The following is a 6,490-nucleotide window of genomic DNA, read 5'->3' as shown; positions in this document are numbered from 1 at the left end:
AACAAATCGTGAAAAATAAATAATGTTAATTTCAGTTAAAATATGCCCTATAGAATTCTTGTGTAATTTCTTCTTTTTTACATCCAATTCTCCCTCAGGAATCTTGGCACTCTGGGAATAATTTGAATTTGGATATTACATATTTATTTGGTTTATCCCATATTACATGTACTATTTTCTCATAATGTCATTGCTCCCATCAGTCGTATGACAGTTGATCATTAATTTGTTCTTATGATATATATCCCTTTAGAGATGATTTGTCAAATTGATCTGTTTTAAACTCATTTGGAATAGTTGCTTTCTATGTGGTTATATTCCTTTTTGATAGCATTTTTTGAGACTAATGGCAATTTTGATAAATTTGAATACTTACATGTAGTAGACTTAAGAGTAGTACTAACTGTTATAAGACATTTTTGGCATTGAAGGCAATGAATGCATCTTCAGTTTGTTGTAGTTCACAAGGAGTGTTTGTACCAGCAAAGGAAGAGCATTTAACTAATATTTAAAAAGTAGAACGTTACTGTCTTAAATAGTTAACATTTCTGTTCTGGAAGGAGTCTTGCTTTTTATATAGTACATATTAAAAATAACTAAGGTTTTTAATGCTTCTTTATAGTGTACATGAAAGTTTGTTTTAAGACGAAATTTTTATATTCCTTTTGTTATACAAGATTATAGAAAATTGGTAGTTTCCAAGTATTTTGAATATTAATGTTTGAGTTTTATGCATTGGCATAAAATTTTGTGGATAAAACAATTAGGTCCTACAGAATGTAGATTTCTGTTTTGCTTGAACCTAAACATTTTAAACCTTTTTTTCCCCTTTTTATGGTAAATTATGGCTGTTATTGAAAACGGTTTGAGTTGCCATAGTGTATGTTTTATGATTATTTGGTATGCAGAATATGTATACATTCTGCTTTATTTGAAGTGGGCTCAGGCTTATAAAGATGCCTGTTAACTTTGACTTAAATATTTGTTACTTTCCTGTAGTAAAAAAGGATAGCAAATTTTTCTTTTCAGTTGTCATATTGTATAAAACAATTGGTCTTACCTTATAAATTGTCATATTAAACATCTGCAGTTGCTAGCACTAATCAGAAGTGCCATTTTGTCTAGTTGCCACTATTGTAAATGCTGCTCCTATTAAGATGTTTTGAAATAGTAGCAATTTAAAAGTTATAAGGGGAATAGTGTATAAGATATGCTTTATATATGCAAAAGTGGTGATTGAGCAAAGGTGTGTCTCAAGAGGTCTCTGAATGTAGAATATATGTAGAGAAGAAGTAGATTTTGTTTCTAAATTTAAGATGAAATTTTTTCTTACATAACTATACTTTTGAAGGATGGGAGAGAAAATAAACCTTAGGATTGACCAATGACAGATTGTTAAATCTATATTGATCATAGTTTTGATTTTAGGCCTCTTGTTTTATTTAACCAATTGAACTTCAGGCTGATTGATATTTATGTTTCTAATACTGATGTTTTTAAGCTTCATGGGATAGAGATGTTAATATCCAAGTTAATGTAACTGACATCCTCTGGACAACAGGAAGTTTGCGGAAAAATGCTTTGGATTAGAGTATTTTGTGAAATCTTGATTTTTAAAAAATCGGTTTTAAAGTCGGTTCCTTTGAGTACTTTTGCCTACAAGCAGAGTTTCTTTATAGACTGACTAGGTTGTGGTACAAGTCAGGCTAATATTGATTTAGGAGAATATTTTGAATTGGAAATTATTCTTTTCACAAAAAAGACAATGATGTTCCTAAACTTGCCTAGTAAAATATGTTCTGAGCCATAATATATAATTGAAGCTCTACATTGTTTAATAAAAATTGATGGATAATATTATAGCCAAATTCAATAAATAAAACAGAAAAACAGTATCTTGAAGTGAGAAATATTTTTATGCTTGAATGCCGATTTAATTAAAGGTGATAAAATTGCAGATGAACATTCACGTACATTCTGAAGGGAGAACAGATTCTTTTAAGAATTTTAGAGGTTTGTGGCATAAGTTGTCAAATCTATATGCACTCCATAACTTATAGTTATGCCTTTAACACTACTCCTACATTTATAAGTCATATTTAGAATTTTCTTTTAATTTCCAAGTAAAATGGAAGAAACAGAGTGGAAAAGAGATGTTACTGAAAGTATCTTGACAAAGGTTTGAAGAAAGAATGGAAGGATTATGAGGTTGTATGTAAACCTATTGGGAAAAAAAATAAGAAGAAATTCACTGAGGTTTGACTAGTAGATGGGAAAACATGAAATACAGAAAATTTCCTTTTCCTCTCGAAGGTAATGGAGGATTCTGTGTCACAAAATTTTCTCATGGTAGCTATAAAGTGGGAGTAGCCAGAGTATGATTGCTTTCACAAGCTAAGTAGTGGTGGCAGAGTGACCTTGGAGTAGGTAGGTAAGAAAAAACTGACTTCAGTGAATTCTAAATGTGTACAGAACCTTTTCAAGTCAGGAGGTAGTAAGGTATGGTAAAAAGTGCATGAAACCAGGTAAACCTGTTTTGAAATCGCAGTTTACTTCCTAGCTGTGTGACTTTGGATGAACTCCAATTTCTTCATCTGTTGAATGGAGATAATACTGTTACTGTCTTGAGGGTTATTGTAAATATTAAGAGATAGATATGTATGTATGTATGTATATATGTAAGTAAGTAAAAATGTTTCTGCCACTGTCTGTAACACACCTTCAGTTGTCCTTCTGTTATAGGGCAGCCCCTATACAAAACGGGTTGCCTGACTGTGGGTCCTCACCCGTGCGCTTAAAAGGACTTATCAATGCTCTACTGCAGGCACACACGAAAGGTTAATAAAAGGTTTATTTACAAGGGAAGGGCAAATGAGGAAATGTACAACTCAGGGAGAAAAGTGGGAGACAAAGTTTTAAATGCATCCTACCACCCGATTCGCTGATCTGGAATCCCAAATGGTGCTCTGAGAGCTGGCCGCAAGCCAGGAGCCGTGAAGCCAGGAGGGGAGCAACAGAGCGATGAGCGAGCCCCCAAGGCCCACGTGTTTGGTTTTTTTTATACCCAACCTGGCTGCTTAACTCCACCCTCAGGTCCCTGCCACCTTCCCTTTGGTGAGGACAGGATTTGTCTTTCCCAATGTCCTGATTGATGGCTTTGGTCTGGAGTGGGGGTGGAGTCCACAAAGCCTGTATGGGATTAGCTCAGAACATTCTTTCCCCCTAACACTTCCTCTGCAGGTTAGGATTATCTTGGAACTTTATAATACACTCTCATGTCCTAATACATTTGGGAATATGTTTTCCTCATTAATTACATTGACCTTCCATGCAAAAACCTCAAAAAGCATTTTTAGTGTCTTCTATAGTTGATTTAAATGTTTCTGTTAACTTTGTCCATTGAAAACAAGCTGAAACCATCTGCTCAGTTAAGAAATAATTGTTGCTAATGCTTATATTAAAAGACCATGTGTTTGCTTCCTTATTAAAAGTCCTGCTCAAAAGCTGATTTACTGTTTCAACTTACAGATCTATAAAGCTTAATTTCTAATTGTTTTCTCACAGTTGATTAGAAGCAGTAAAATAGAAGGTGACAAGAAGAGTCAGCTGACTCACTTAGAGGACAGGAGAACAATGGCTGATAATTTATATTCCTTTTGAGTACAGCATTGCTGTTCAGGTTGAATGAGTAGGGGTTACCTAATCAGTTATAGTTGGGATTGCTTTCACAATTGAACCAATATTTTTCAGTAGAAAAGAAGTGAGGGAATTGAATGGAGCATGAAGCTGTATTGTATTGTTGCCCCCTGAATGTCCCTGTTGCTGTACCTTCTAGCTTTTTTGGCAGGATAGAGATGAAGGAAGACTAAACATGGATAAGAATGATGCAGAGTTTAAAGTAATGTGTTAAAGGGAAATTTAGGAGAAATTGGCCTGAGCTGGGCTCCTTCCTTTCTTTCTCTTACCTGCTCTATTCTAGTTTTTAGCAACCACTGTTCTGAGTAACTTGAATTGCAAAAGGAGTACCACCTGACCTTTAGCTGAAGTAGCCCTTGGACATCATTGTTTATCCTGTTTTGGCTCTTAACAGTTCTGCCCTTTTAAACCTTTTGTCAGCTGCTCAAGGTTTACAAAATAATGGATCTTCATAAGGAGTTGAGAATGGCTTATTATTCTACTTAGTCCTCTTTTTCCCAGTTGGATAAAGACTTCTAGAAACTCAAATTAATTTTTTTTCCAGAATAGTCTTTTTATGTAAGTGGCATAATTTAAAAATGCATTATTTCTTTCTTCCTCTATTCTAATCCCTGAATTTCCATTGATTGTCTAGATATTTGGATCAAAAAAGCTAGTTCACTTTTTAAGGGTTTAGCAGGAAGAAACATTTAACTACTCATACCCTAGCATTGATTGCATCAGTTTCCTTTCATTAGACTTGTGTGATCCACCTTGAAAATATTAAAACTAGAGAAGAGAAATAGCCTGTGTTAACTTTTGAGCCTTTCCTTGTCTTCAAATGGTTTTTGAATGTGCTGTGAGGCACATGAGAGCTTTGATTGAGAACACAAAAGTTAGAAGGGGAAAAGGTATAGATGATAAGTACTATTAAGAGAGCCTTAAGAACAATTTAAAAATGTGCTTTCCTTTATCATTTTTCTTGGTATAGCTTCATCCTTTTCCCTTTTATCACAGACTTGATGAAATTAACTTTTTGTCTGAGAGTCTTGTTTCATTTTTTGGTCCAGTTTATTCTGCCCAGAGACTAGTTGAGGTGTATGGTTTACTTTGTCTTTAAGGCACATTTGAAAATAAGTCTTTTAAAGTGAGTACATAAAGAGGAAGAAAAAATAAGACCTAGAGATAGTCTTAATAACTACTACCCCTGTTGTAAGATTAAAAAAAAAGAAAAGGAAAATACTTAAGCCTGTAATAAAAAGGCATACTGTAAAAAAGTAGAAGTTCTTTGGTTTTCCAAAGTCCACTACTAAATTTCTTTCTGGGAGGTGGAGGAGGGGGACGGCCTCTACGGAATAACTTGATTAGAGATATTTATCCTTTAAAAAGTTTCATGGGAAGGATCTTGTATGTATTGTCACCTTAATTTTTTTTTTTTTTACTTAATATATCTTTTCATCTGGTATGTATAGGTACAGCTACCTTTTTCCTTTAATGGCTGAATGTATTCCATTGTATGGTTAAGTCGTAATTTATGTGCTTTCTATAAGTGTTGCTTAGGTTGTTTATAGTCTTTTCCCATTAAAGGGTTACACCAGATATCCTTGTACATATCTCATATCTGGTTAATTTTTATAAATAAGTCCATAGGATTGTGTATATCTTAGCAGTGAGGTTGCTGGGTCAAGAGTACATGCAGTTTTCATTTTGATAGATCTTCTAAGGCTCACTTTAAAATCTAGTCAGAGGGCCTCCCCGGTGGCGCAGTGGTTGAGCGCTGGGTTGCGAAGCTGCCCGCAGCCTCTGCAGCACCGGTTCGATTCCCGGCTGCTCCCCGGCCACCAGAGGAGGGTCCCACATGGCGCGCAGACCTCTCCTGCCGCCCGCTGCTCCCCTCAGCAGTGTACTTCGGTCCTTCTGCCTGCTCTGCTCCCCACTCTGGCTCTGGTGAATTCTCTCACCCTCCCGCGCTTCTGACTGTACCCAGTGCATGTATAAAAACAAACAAACAAACAAATAAATAAATGAAAAACATGCCTCTATAAAAAAAAAATAAATAAAATCTAGTCAGAGCAGTATCCAGTGATACTGAGATCTGTGTTGATAATTTAGTATTTTCTGGTATTTCAGGGAAATTGTCTTATAGTTTCTAGGCTAGCCAATTTAACTTGAAAAGTATGACTTAATTTGGGGTCACAGGAAAAAGAAACCATATGTATAAAAGGAAGAGAGAGAAGTTTCTTTTTCTGTGCAAATGGCCTACTTTAAAAAAATTTAGAAACGTTGTTTGTCTTCCATTTACAGTATCTCCACTTTACTTTCCATTTACAGCCTCTTTATTGAGGTGTGCTTTCTTCCTCTTCCAAGTTCCATACTCTGGCACTTTAGAATGCAGTTCTGCTATTTACCCCAAACTATTTGCTGTCCCTTGATTTCCTCAATACTTGTTTCAACTTAATGTTAGGGATAAGTGTAGCAAAAACTGTATTTTTGTTTGAATATGTACATCATAGAGTAACACTATTATAGGAACATTTTTAGATAGTATATGTGTATTAGCATATATTCTTTTTTTTTTAATAAAGGCATGTTTTATTTATTTATTTGTTTGTTTGTTTTGTTTACACATGCACGGGGTACAGTCAGAAGCGCGGGAGGGTGAGAGAATTCACCAGAGCCAGAGCAGGGAGCAGAGCAGGCAGAAGGACCGAAGTACACTGCTGAGGGGAGCAGCGGGTGGCAGGAGAGGTCTGCGCGCCATGTGGGACCCTCCTCAGGTGGCCGGGGAGCAGTCGGGGATCGAACCGGCGCTGCA

Source organism: Talpa europaea (genome assembly GCF_964194135.1).
Source record: "Talpa europaea genome assembly, chromosome: 4".
NCBI classification, from domain to species: domain Eukaryota; kingdom Metazoa; phylum Chordata; class Mammalia; order Eulipotyphla; family Talpidae; genus Talpa; species Talpa europaea.
The sequence above is the reverse complement of the archived record's forward strand: the minus strand, read 5'-3'. Positions refer to the sequence as shown.